General features: G+C 31.6%; 1 long non-coding RNA gene across 1 annotated transcript; it reads right to left on the bottom strand.

The window, feature by feature from the left end:
- Positions 1 to 1,385: 1,385 nt before the first annotated feature.
- Positions 1,386 to 13,898, bottom strand: LOC134536587 (uncharacterized). The gene is made up of 3 exons (XR_010075809.1): positions 13,724 to 13,898; positions 9,048 to 9,207; positions 1,386 to 3,469 (listed from the first exon to the last, which is right to left on the bottom strand). It is a non-coding gene; the product is annotated as an uncharacterized LOC134536587 (long non-coding RNA).
- Positions 13,899 to 14,108: the final 210 nt, after the last annotated feature.

The following is a 14,108-nucleotide window of genomic DNA, read 5'->3' on the forward strand; positions in this document are numbered from 1 at the left end:
TTACCAAATATTGTGTTGGTTCAACCAAATGTTTGGTTAGTACAACCAAATGGATTGTTACCATTACCAAATATTTTGTTGGTTCAAACAAATGTTTGATTATTCCAACCATATTGCTTATATCATTACCAAATGTTTTGTTGGTACAACCAAATGGCTTGTTACCATTACCAAATATTTTGTTGGTTCAAACAAATGTTTTATTATTACAACCATATTGTTTATATTGTTACTAAATGTTTTGTTGGTTCAACCAAATGTTTGATTGGTACAACCAAATGACTTGTTATTACCAAATATTTTGTTGGTTCAAACAAATGTTCGATTATTCCAACCATATTGCTTATATATTTACCAAATGTTTTGTTGGTTCAACCAAATGTTTGTTTGGTACAACCAAATGGCTTGTTACCATTACCAAATATTTTGTTGGTTCAAACAAATGTTTGATTATTCCAACCATATTGCTTATATCATTACCAAATATTTTGTTGGTTCAACCAAATGTTTGTTTGGTTCAACCAAATGGCTTATCATTACCAAATATTTTGTTGGTTCAAACAAATGTTTGATTATTCCAACCATATTGCTTATATCATTACCAAATGTTTTGTTTATGCAACTCAATTGTTCCTACTAGACTTTATTAATTAATGGTCACATGCCCAACAACAGCTTCAGCAGTGGGCATTAACAAAAAAATCAAAATTATACATAAAAAAAATCTTTTATCGTTCTTTGAAATAAAAATTTACGTATTTTGCCCATTAATTATCTAATACACCAAACTCTGTATAACTGAAAACGTGGGATGCACTGTTGTTTAATGTTCATAATGATGACTACAGCATAACATTATCAAAATGACTGTATCCTAAAAGTTGTGATTGAAAATTTAAGACATATCAAGATACCAATTAACTTCAAGTACATATTGTTATTAAGTTCATGTAGTTATTTCCGTAATTACTACAATGTACATACTTTAAATTAGTCATTAATGTTCACATAATCTAGTCTTTTTTATTCAAAGCACAGTTATTACCCTGAGCTCAAAATTAGTGGTTTTTGACCCTCTGCCCACTTCACTCTTCCTCTTACCAGTAAGGTCTTAAGTTATCAAAATTACATATTGTCAATTCACACGTAACACATAAGATCCAGCTGATGGTTTTTCAAAATTTTTGGGTTTTAACACCTACCAAGGCAAATTCCCAAGATAACATGGTGTTCGAAGGCTTTTGATGTACATCAAAATTAACTTAGGCCTACTTTAATTATTCCCTACTTTCAAAAAACTGTAGGCATATAACCTTTCCCATAAGCCATGAAAATGGGGTTGGGGTGGGAGGGGGGGGGGTGGATAAGACCCCAAATGGCTCGGAAACACTCCAAATTAAAAAAGAATAATTTTTTTTAAATTTTTCAAAATTTTGTGGTTTTGAACCCCTCTCCCCACAGTTGTGGGGCCAGTCGACTTTTGGCATATTTCCCACCATAGCAGGACTCATGAATATACAAAAAAAATGGTTATTGCCTATAGCAAAAAAGTAGGGTTTATTTGCTCTTATGCCCCCTTTGTCCTTTCCTTTTTTCTGGTCAGTTATAAAATTACTGTATTATCATCTGAGTATAAATTCAAAATTTTAGTTCAACATGAGAATTAGAATTAGGTTATATTGACTTGCAAGATTTTATTACGTAGTTACAAAGGCATGTGGTGGAATAATTGTGTGGGTAAGCTGTCTCACCCATTCTCAACCTTAAAATAATTTGAATTTCTAGGTGCAAAATGGGGCTATTTTTGCAGTTTTCCTGGTAGAAGTATAAGATGCACTTTATTCTAAGTATAAATTTTTGTACCTGTCAAATAACTCCAGCTGCTACAACCAGGAGCAAAATTATTAACTTTTCTGAGACAGAAACTATTAAAGTTATACTGAAATATGAATATAGGGTTGTATATTATGTAACAAAACATACAAATACGGTCACAAAAATATAATACGCAGGCCCGCCTTATCCTTAGGCAGAGCTCCGGCGCTTCAGTTTCAAGTCCTAAAAGCCGATTAGGGGAATGAGATGGAAATTGAGAAACGCTGGAATGTATATGCGGGGTAAACCTAACGAGTTTTTTTCACATATGTCGAGGAAAAACTTTATATAAACGACTTTAAAATTAGAAAATAAAGACAACGTTAAGGAAACATTTTCTATTTTTTCAAATTTTTACTAAAGCGTACACAAAAATTAACTTGACGAGATTTTTTACATCAGTCGAGATCATTTTTTACACCATTTTAAATCTATATAGTAAAGACAAAAGTTAAACAGTTTCGAAAACGAATTAAAATCAGAACTCAGAACATTGCAAACAACGCAGTGGCCAGGTTGAGAGTCCTGCTTCATCCTGGACAGCATACGCTGCCGAACTCACAGCTTACCTTGTTGGTACATAGACAGCAGTCGCAGATGAAGTTTACACTGGTTAGCACTTCAAACGAAAACACAAAACAGAATAAAATGGTCATAAAACGGACAGTGTGTTTATTTTAAATACGTGTTGTGGAATGACAACTTGCATTGTACGTTGTAGGAATAATATTTGTATTATGTTTGATTGTTTGTTGAACGACACAATGCAACTGCCTGCCGACGCGCGCTAGGGCCAGTTGCTGTGAGAACAGCGCACCTTGCGCGATATTTACCAAAGTAGTCTCACGAAGATACATGAACCCTTCCCCTCCAGTTTACACGTTACCATGAAAACTGGGTGGCACGCTATCTGACGCGCCCGCTACGGTGATCGCATCGCTTCGCAGGGACGCAGGATGTTTCAATTCAATCCATAACGCGCACTGATATTGTTACATTAGCACACGAGATGAGATTACCACATACCAAAAATATTACATTATGCCAAGCAACATAACAGGGTAAGCACTGCTTACCTAGCGTCTATTGAATACATGCCAATGCGTAGCTACAAGTGAAGCTAATAAAAGTGAGTAAAAATTTAGTTTTCAACTTGGCAATAAATGTTAGTTATCGATAAAAGGTATAATAAAATATTTTCTTATGTTATCCAAGCTACGTCAACTCTGTAATTGGTATTATTGATGCAATTAGAATTTATCTTAAATATGTACAACTGTTTTGCCATGATCCAGATGCTGCTGCTATGTAGGCCTTGTGATGATGCCTACCCGCTGGGGTTCCTACCCCAGGTAGTTGTTTGGCTGCTCTCGGTACCGACGAGGGTTGGGTACACACACATGCAATGACCTTTTAAAGCCCATGGCTTTTGGAGGGCATGTTGTCAATTTAATTACATAAATAAACTTAAAATTAAATAAATAATCCAGTTATTTTTTTTAAATTTATTAACTAAATTCAATATTTATGAATTAAGATCCATTTATAAAAATAAAACTTAATGACATAATGTAGGTTCATTTTCAACATGCGCCTGAAAAAAAAATAGAAATACATATCATTAGACAGTATTACGCTGAAATGTAAGACAAAAAACAAAATAAGACATTTAGAAGAATATCCCAATTAAGTTATAACATTTTAAAATTAAATATCTTTGATACAGTAATGGACAGTAAATGATTTTTGTTTGGTTTCTAATTCTAAATAGTATATAGCAAGTACATGGTTAAAAAAGTTTAAGTAAAAATACTTGATTGACAATTAAGTATATAAAATCATTGATCAGTCAAATAATGATCCAACCTCTGAATGAAATATAATACAGTAGAACCTCGTATTTACATATTTCAAGGGACCAGGAAAACAATATATAATAACTGGGAAAATGCAAAATGAGGGAAATGTTCAAATTTTTTTTATCATCTCACTTTATGGGAAACTATAAGAAAATGTACACCACACTAAATAATATGTCAGAGACGGTTACGTTATTATATATTAACTATAACTTCACTATATCACATAATGAAAATTATAAATATATCCAATATATCCGTTCTTCATTATTGCCGCAAGTTAAACATGAAATTTGCTGTTCTTGTATAAGAAATGAGACTGTTGAAGCATCTTGATATAGCCACTTGGTCTGCTGAAATTTTGTAACACAATTGATTTTTGAACTTTGTATTTAATTACGTGTTAAAGTTTTATTAATTTTAGATTTTTTGAGAAATAATACTATAAAACGATCGCTACCGCCATCAAAATAATTGTTTACGTTGAGGAATAGAAGTTAAATTGCCATTGCATTGTTTGGATATTCATTGCAGCCATTTGACTTTTCAGAATGTTTCTAATGTGGTAAAACGAATATCGCAGAATATGCACGAAGATGCCATATTTATAGGAAACTCGTATGTTGCTTAAAACGTATTTTAATAATGGAACTGTAATCCGCTCTTTTGTGTATTTAAAACGCAAGTTTTCACCTTTATTTTCATGCATAATACATTTAAGATTAAAGGGGAACGCTAAGAAAAGAACTTATTAATTTTCACATTTACGTCACCATACGTTTGGTTCATAGCCGTATGGTGTACAATAGCATGTGGCACAAAAAATAAAGTAAGTTGTTTACAATGGCGAACGAAGCTGTGGTGACCGTACACTCATGCAGTAAATTAGGTAAATATGTAGTTGAGCAGTATTTGCGAAAAAAAATGTTAAAAATCCGAAATTACTTTTATTATATGTTCTTTAAATTCCTCTTTTCATTAAAGCCGGCGGAGATAAGAAATTCCAAATACTTTAGGAGATATCACCGTTCTTAATTTTGCTATAGAAGACCTTTGATACGTTATCAAGATATTCGAGGCCAAAGGTTACAAAATGTTCTTTCTGTAAATAATATGTTTCCTGTGTCAGACAATATTTTATACAATTAACCGTTCTTGAGATAGGGTTTGAAGAGTCGAGAGAGCTTAGCCACATGCACGATAATGCAAGCTCATCTGCAGAATCCAGTATTCAGTACAATTTATAAAGGGAATTACTCACAAAAATAAGATATTTATTTCCTAATAAATAATAATAATAAAATTTGAAAACATAAATATGTTCCAATTAAATTTTGATCATAATTATATTTTAAGTAGAATAAAATATAAGTGTTTCTTTTAACTGTTTAAATATTTGAATATACACATATTAACATGTTTATCTCTAAAACAAGGGGACCCTAACAAACCTTTATCAAAAGTTGGGGCAGATATTACATTAAGACAGGCTTCGTTTTCAAGGCATCACACTCTGTATACAAGCCTATACTTAAGTTACATATGTATCTTTGCAATGATTGACGTTCAATTTTAAGTGTAAAGGATGACTTGTTTTTATATACAATAAATCTACTTCAAAATGTGATAGTGTTGTGCATGGGTTAAAAACTTTAATAACTTCAATTAGGTATTGACCTTTCCTATTTATCGTAAGTTAGGCAGATGTTCCATTGTTGAGACTTGTTTCATTTAAGGTTTGTTAATGATAATATTTTTAATGAGTAATTTAACTTTATATATTGTACTACGTAATGGATTCTACAATTGATCTTGCTTTATTGTAAATATGTCTATCTCGAGAATGGTTGTTTGTATAAAATATTAGCATTGCCCAGGCTGAACACAGAATGAAGGGTCTTTTTTTAAATTGTATGCAGACAGTAACTGCCATCTTAGTTTTAATGTCAAGTATGCAAAATTTCATCAAGAACTGCCCAAATTCGGATTCAAGGGGTAGAAAGAGTGATGTAAAAATGTGAAATATCTGTGGTAGGTGTTGAGAGGGGGGTAGGAAGGGGTAAGGGGGATGAGAGAATGAGGAAAGTAGTGCACCAAAATCGTGTGTATTGAATTAATTTTTGTTTAAATCAGATGTAGATAATATTGATTTTCTTTTTAACATCCAGTGTGCAACATTCTTTTAAACAGGACAAAATATTTCTTTGAAGGGTAGGAAAGAAATATTTTCTCCCTTAATCTCATGTTTTCATCGAACATATTTTCTTCAATAATATGTTGATGATGAATAACTCTTTTATGTACGTCAACTGATTAAAATTACCAAGGAGAAACAAATATCTACTTTAAAGGATAGTAACGTGAAATAGAAAAAGGTTTCGTTAAAGAGTAATTTTTTTTTTAACATCAAGATGAAAAATTTCATCAAGCAGTGAAACATTCTCCTTAAAGGGTTGTGAAAGTGGGAAGGAGTAGTGTTTTTAAGTATCAGGTATTCAATAAACTTCCTTTTGTGAAAATCATATGTAGACAGTAATGTACTTCCTCTTTTGAACATGAAGTGTGCAAGATGTTATCACGTCATACCAGCATTATATTGTAAGTAGTGGGAAATGTAGATGGGGTGGTTTTTTTTTAATCCTCATAGAGAAATTTTTATGGGAGTATATTTTAACTAAATGTAGACTGTTCATAAGATGTTATCACGTCATACCAGCATTATATTTTAAGTAGTGGGAAATGTAGATGGGGTGTTTTTTTTTTTTTATCCTCATAGAGAAAATTTTATTGGAGTATATTTTAACTAAATGTAGACTGTTCATTTTTCCTTTAAGGTGAACACCAGGCTCGCAAAAATACTACATACTGCTTTAAAGGTAGTGAGGGTAAATAGGGGTGTTTTTTCGAAATCTCAAGTATCCACTGAGATGGAGATTTTTTTTTAAATCTGACATAGTTTACCTTTAATATTAATTTTAATGATAAGTGTGGAATAGTTCATTAAAAAGTATTAAATTTTAGTTTTAGAGGATGGGAAGAAGGGATGGGTGTATTTTTGTTTATGTAGAAAGTGACCTGCAAGTTTTTACAAATTATTTATAGACTTTAAATTTTCCTTTATTTTTAATGCAAAATGAACAAAATTCCTTCAAGTAGTGTCGATGTATGTTTCGATGGGTGGAAACAGGGGATGGCATTGGCATAACCGAACAATTTTTTTTCCTAAATTATAGGTATGTTGAACAATAACTTTCTTCTTATTTTTAGTATCGTGTGTGCAAATTTTCATCAAAAATCATTTCTCCCTTAAAGTGTGGTAACTAGGAATGTGGGTAGTTTTTCAAAATCTTGCATAGACAGTGAATTTCCTTGTATCTCAAAAGTCAAATATGTAAAATTTCACTGAGTTGAGAACAATGGTAGAAAATTGTATGCTCTACCATATGATGTTGATATAAACAATATCATAGGGGTTATAGAAAATTTATATCAGTCTTAAGTTTCCTTTGTGGCATTGATAATTACTATGTGTCGTTTTGCACAGCTAAATCTTTAAAAAACAGATAAAATTGCTTGAACATAAGTATGACTAATTTGATGCCCAAGTTTCTAAATATTACATTTCTATGTAATGAAAATACCTATGTTTGTTACAATAATAATGATTTTTTCATTGGGAATTTGTTAATCAACTACTCAAAAATGGTAGTAATGTATTTGAAACATGGAACTACATCCTGAAAATAATGAAAACAATTTTTTGGGATGATCTATTTTTTTTTTTAGATTTACCAACCTAAATGTAGAGCTGAATAAATTCTGGAAAGAAAAAAAAGAAGAAAAAAAGAAAAAAAACTAATGTACATGTAATTACCACTGCCAAATAATGAGGTTCAAGTGCTGGAAATTCTTTGTTATTTTCAGTGAATGTCTGAAACATGGTTCAGCCAGGTTGCATGGACTCAAGTCTTTCTTTATGTAACCTACTCCATAATTGCTTTATACTTACACTGTTATGAAGCCATACCCTTCGTTACCTACCCAAAACTTGAAACTTTTTATACTTGGTCATTCCTTGATGCACTTGTGAGACCCCATTGTAGGTGCCTGCAAACTAAAAATTTATGCTAAAAGGTAAACTATTAATTACTATGTAACGTTATTTATGTTAATTCACTCATAACTGCATCACTGGTCGTGAATAAATCTTTTAATCCTTATTTGTCTCCATGTTACTCACAGTGCATATTCTTGCTTACAAATTATATAGGATAAAATATTTAGAGCCAAAATTTTATGAATTTATTTTCTGTCAATTTTTGTTTTCAAAAATATATTTTCTGTTTCTATTGGCCTAAGTGCCTTTTCATGTGCTGTACAAGATATTGTCTACAAGTAAAACCATAAAGGAAATAAAAAGGTAACCCTCGGATTGAAAACCAATAAGCTATAAACTTGTATAAATGTTTTGAAATGTTATATGTAAAATCTCAAGTGCCATAGAATCACATTGGAAACATAAAACATCTTGGGATATAAACATACAAATACATACATATATGTACACACATATACATACAAGAAATTCTCTACAAATCTGATCTTGGGTAATATACACACATTTATAAATTAACATAAATAAATTTAAGTCTTAATATTTTATATGTTGGCTTATGCTTGGGTAGAGATTCCCCAATAAAAATATTGGTTTCACATGTGATACTGGGTCCAATTAGTTTGCAGCTAGGCCTACCTATATTGAGGTCTCACTATGTATCAAGTAAAGACCAAGTATAAAAATGTTTAAAGTTTTGATTAGGTAACACAGAGTATGGATCATAACAGTGTGAGTGTAGTAATTATGGACTTTGTTACACAAAGAAGACTCGAGTCCATGCAACCTTCTGACTGAAACATGTTTCTAACTTTAAAGTTTCCTGAATTCAGTGAAAATCACAAGAAATTTCACACTATGTTCCAGCACTTCAAACATATATTTTGACAAAGGCAGATACATTAACATTTTTTTTTCAGAACTTTTTTATATCTTGATTTATGTTGGAAATCTAAAATAATTATCATTCCAAAAATTTATCCTGATATTTTTTGGATGCAATTCAGTACATGTTTGAAAAACACAACAGCCATTTTCCAAATGAAAAAATCAAAACATTTGTGAAGGAATTGTGGATATTAAATTGGTTGCAATTATTATAATTCAGCAAAATTATGTGTAATTCGAGATTTAGTTGTACAAAGTGATTTTATTACTGTAAAAATATTAGGTATGGTACCTTGAATTTGACAACTTACTTCTGGATGAATTTCTGTGTGACTGTCAGTTACTGAGGCATTGAATATGGTGCAGCAGGAAAAAATTACAGAAAAAAGCAGTGATGATATTTGATTTTTTAAGGAAAATCTCTGCATCCACAAAAAAAACTAAACTTTCTTCCTCTGTGCAGAGATTGCCCTGAAAAACAGTAAAAGCCACAAATATAATAAACAACAGATTAAAATAAGTCAAATTTTAGTCATGCAAATTGTCCACATACATATTTGGTATGTCTCTCTGGCTTGTTAAATTTTAATTCTTTTTTTTTTATTTTCAAAAAATACACATTACTTTACTGTGGGACTCAACATGTCTGTGTGACAAATTGGAAAAAAAATTTGGGACAAATTAACGACCCGATACCAGCCTATAATTGATGATGACAACAAGATCGCATCACTTGCATCATTACCACCCCTACTTTCTAACAGAACAAGCGCAGGAATATGGGGGTTTTATGCGGGGAACTTGTTCTCTGTAACTACAATTTTCGCGGTACCGCCAAGTTCACTTGAATCCTACATATTCAAGTGTACTTCTCGATACCGCAAAAATAATTTTCACGGTATTGTTAAGTTCACTTGAATCCTACCTATTCAATTGTACTTCTCGATACCACAGAAATTATTTCCGCGTATCGTGAAATTCACATGAATCCTACTCATTCAAATATACTTTTTGATGCCGCAAAAATAATTTTCGTGGTATCGCCAAGTTAACTTGAATCCTACCTATTCAATTGTACTTCTCGATATCACACAAATAATTTCTGCGGTATCGTGAAATTCATATGAATCCTACCCATTCAAGTGTATTTCTCGATTCCACAAAAATTATTTCTGCGGTATCAGCAAGTTAACTTGAATCCTACCAATTCAATTGTACTTCTCGATACCACACAAATAATTTCCGCGGTATTGTGAAAGTCACATTAAGCCTACACATTTAAGTGTAATTCTCGATACCACACAAAAAATATGCACTTGTTCAACAAATACTCTAATTCTACATCATTTCCAACTCTTAACACACACTTTCACCTATCAACTATCGTTCTCTACCCTATCTACCATCACCATCAAACAACATTCTCTAATCTGTTCTTCTACTTTTATTTCCACTCACCTGTCTTTTTTCTTTCACATTTTCCCTCCATAACATACCACACACCATGACAATTTAACTGCCACCCGTCTTCATTCACAACTACATTGATAACAACCTTTCAACATTTTAATGCCCACAGTGATACCAACATTTACAAATTTTTCATTGGTAAAGAACACTATTCCCTTCAAATTTAAGTATTAAATACACATATTTAAAACTACTACAATAAACCACTCCCGCTTTAACTTCCAAAACTACCCCTAACATCACAAATCGCCAACAAACACGCATATAGTAAAACAATTACGTACATCGAGTTATACCAACTCTATAACTCTCACATTTTATACTAACACCTTTGTCCTACTAATATGACATCATTATTTTCCCCTCCGGTTTTCTCAACCAATAAGAAATCTGGTATCGAGAAGTTCAATTGAACCCAAAAATTTTTTCATATATTTAATCTAAGTAGCTAAACACAAGCAAGTTTATAATATATATTACTATATATATTAAAACCTATTTTTATATATGTTTGCATGTCAAACACATAAAACATTAAAGTAACATAGAACACTTTACCTAAAAAAAAAAAAAAAACATTCAAACTATTGTAGAGTATTTTTAAAGTAGCTAACCAAACCTAACTGGCCATATTCGTAATGTAACAGTATTTGGAATACCTAACATAACCATACTTTAAAATGGCCAATTACTGGTAAACTACTTCAAGTAACCCAAGACACCCTTAAGTAATGATTGGCAAGCAAGGACAGGCAGTAAAAAATTAGCATTGTGAAATTTTTTACATTAATGTAGCTCTCCTTTTACAATATTTTAAACAACTAATGAGCTAAACTAATAAACCGCTTAATACGTAAACTAGCACATCTGAAAACAACATGAAATACACTAATGCTGTTTTATGAAACTATCAAAGATAATTCAGAGAACTCAAAAATATTTTTTTATAAATTTAAATTTTTGTTAATACCAGATAAGTGAAGATTTAAGATAAAATATTTACTGGTAAATATTCTCTTATCTAGAGGATAGCACTGTTCAAGTATTAAGTAGCTGACAGTTTCAATGGTTTGATTGTTATGTACAATAGAGGTAAATGTTTCGTATTGCATATCCAAGTTAACCCTGTGATCCTGATGCAATGATCCTGGGGCCTATTTCACCAATAAACTTTGCAACTTTTCAATTTGCACTTTGCATATAACTGAAAGGTGCAAAGTAAATGTGTTCCACCAAAATTTTTAACCTCTTTGCATTCCTACAGCCAGTCTGCAAAGTCTTTGCATTATTTTATTCATTTTTTACATTACTGTTGCCTAGTTTGTAGTTTATAGAGTGCATGATGAGTAAGAAAATAGAAGTTGTGCATAAAAAATTAGCAGTATTAGAACTTATAAAAAAAAGATATATTATTTGCAAGTTTCTCGAGTAGGTACAGTAACACAGAAACAAAAGGTGACGGAATGGACTGACGTTCTTTTAAAAGCACAATGAATATCATTGTCAATCATGAAATTTATTCATAATCTGTACACTTTCCTTACTGGAACTCTGTCATCTTCATCAGCTTCATCACTTGAATGCAATAAAATACGCCTCATTTTCCTTCTTTTACTTTTGTAGGTTATGTGTTTATGTTACTACCTATGTTTTCATTTCTCTCAACCACATTAAATTAAATAATTACTTAGATGCTAAATTTATAACAAACAACACTTTTAACCACCTCAAACAAATTAATTAAATAAGATCACATAATAAAAAGTTAAACTGCAAAAGCAAAATGATATTTGCAAAACCTCTGAAAACTTTGCAAATATTGTTAGATGAGTTACGCAGGGAGAGATTATTGTGGAACAGAAACACGTTCAAAAGTGCAAAGTCTTTGCACTTTTCGCTTTGCACTTTTCAATTTTTGCTTTACGAATTCTAATTTTCGTGGAACAGAAGTAAGAAAGAAAAGTGGAAAGTGCAAAGTTGCAAAGTTTATTGGTGGAATAGGCCCCTGATGGCATGATCCTGTACACCTGATCCTGTGGTACATGATGCTTATTTTTTAGCAGTGTGGAGGCGCGTAACATCTACGCTTTTCGCGCCATAGCGCGAAACCTGACGTAATTTATCTTATTCGTAACTTATTTTTTACATCAGGTTTCACGCGAAACACCTCCCCACTGCTGAAAAAAGCATCATGAATTACAGGATCAAATGTGCAGAATCATGCCTCAGGATCAAAGGTATATCTGAAAACACCTGGATACGCAATTCGGAACTTTTACCTACATAGAGCAGTTAAGATTCATAATATTTAGCAAAATTAAGGAAAGTATAACTTACAAGTAGAATCACGTACAGATGTGAGAATGAATAGTTTAAAAACATATTTCAATAGACATGCATTAAAAGTTGTCTACTTAGTTCTATGACTTTGGCAGCCCACATCATATAAGATTTAAGCTTAATTCTGAAGGGGACAGAGTTTTCTGAAGAAAAAACTAAATGCTTATTTTTTTAAACCAATACTTGACATTTAAGCGAGTGGTAAGGTCAGAGTTGTGTATTACAAATACAGTGATATGATAATGATTGTTGGTTTTTGTGTCGGCAGCATTAAAATACTTATAAACAGTGTGGATGGTTGATTAGTTTTGCTGCTTGAAATTTTTTTTTAATATTCAAATGGTTGGCAAAGCATTATCAATTAACCTATCCTAACCAACCAATCATTGCAGTGAAATCGAATTATTATTGCTTCAATTTTGTTACTTAATGCACATAACCTCTGAGAAAGATAATTATTAAAAATATTTTAAGCTAATGTCTGACAAGTGAGGCTTCATGCTAATTTTAGTTTTAAATGTGAAAAGTGTATTCACTGTTTTACTTAGATATTTATCAGTAACTATTCTGCGAAAAGGCATTGGAATGCTTCACGTAGTTTAGTAATAATTTACTGAGTTTTTAGGTTAGGTACGTTACAAAGAGTGAATGAGAATGGTTAAGATAGGTTAATTACATTCATACTGTGAAATTATGTGAATGGTTATTTAGGTCAGGTTAGCTACATTAAAATTCTTGGGTAATTATCTGAATTGTTGGTTATTAATTACATATTATAACTACGCCAACCGAAACCTTCACATACCTATATTTTATAGTAATTTTAATATGTCCAAACTAACGTAATCAATAATGTACAAATTTAATAGTTTTAATTTTGCTAAGCAAATGTGAATTCACCCGTATTTGCAGTTATTTTTGTATAAAACATATACTAACCACACGTTATAACGGTAAATTGCTGGTTAACTAGTTGTGAAGTATTTTAACGTATTAAACATATTCCAACCACACGTTATAACGGTAAATTGCTGGTTAACTATTTAAAGAATCACACCACAGTTTCACAAAATATTTACCAGCAACTATATAGATAGAAGAGGGGGTGAAATTAATATTTATACAAGAACCGCGCCTAGACAAACAACATAGCCTACATGGAAAATATTTCACTTACCTGCAACAAGTCCAATTAACTGCAAACACCCTAATCTTCCAAAATTATCTTGGTTTACTCATCAACCATTTTTTAGATCAGCACTTGCTCACATACAAACGGAAACGAGGAAATAAATAACCTGATGCCCACAATATTCTATTTCCAGCACCATCACGGAGTTGCTTCAATAACAATAAAACGGCATAGCCAACAAAATAAAAACCGGAAAGTAGTGTCGCCAACCAAATGGTTTAGTTGCGCTAACAAAATATTTTGTTGGCGCTACAAAATATTCGTTTAAAATGTTATAATTTAAGCAAACATGCTGTTTGTTTAGAAAAATAATACTGATTTGTTTGACTGAACCAAATATCTGTTTGAAGTGTTGGACCAAACAAATAAC

Source organism: Bacillus rossius, chromosome 1 (assembly GCF_032445375.1).
Source record: "Bacillus rossius redtenbacheri isolate Brsri chromosome 1, Brsri_v3, whole genome shotgun sequence".
NCBI lineage: Eukaryota > Metazoa > Arthropoda > Insecta > Phasmatodea > Bacillidae > Bacillus > Bacillus rossius.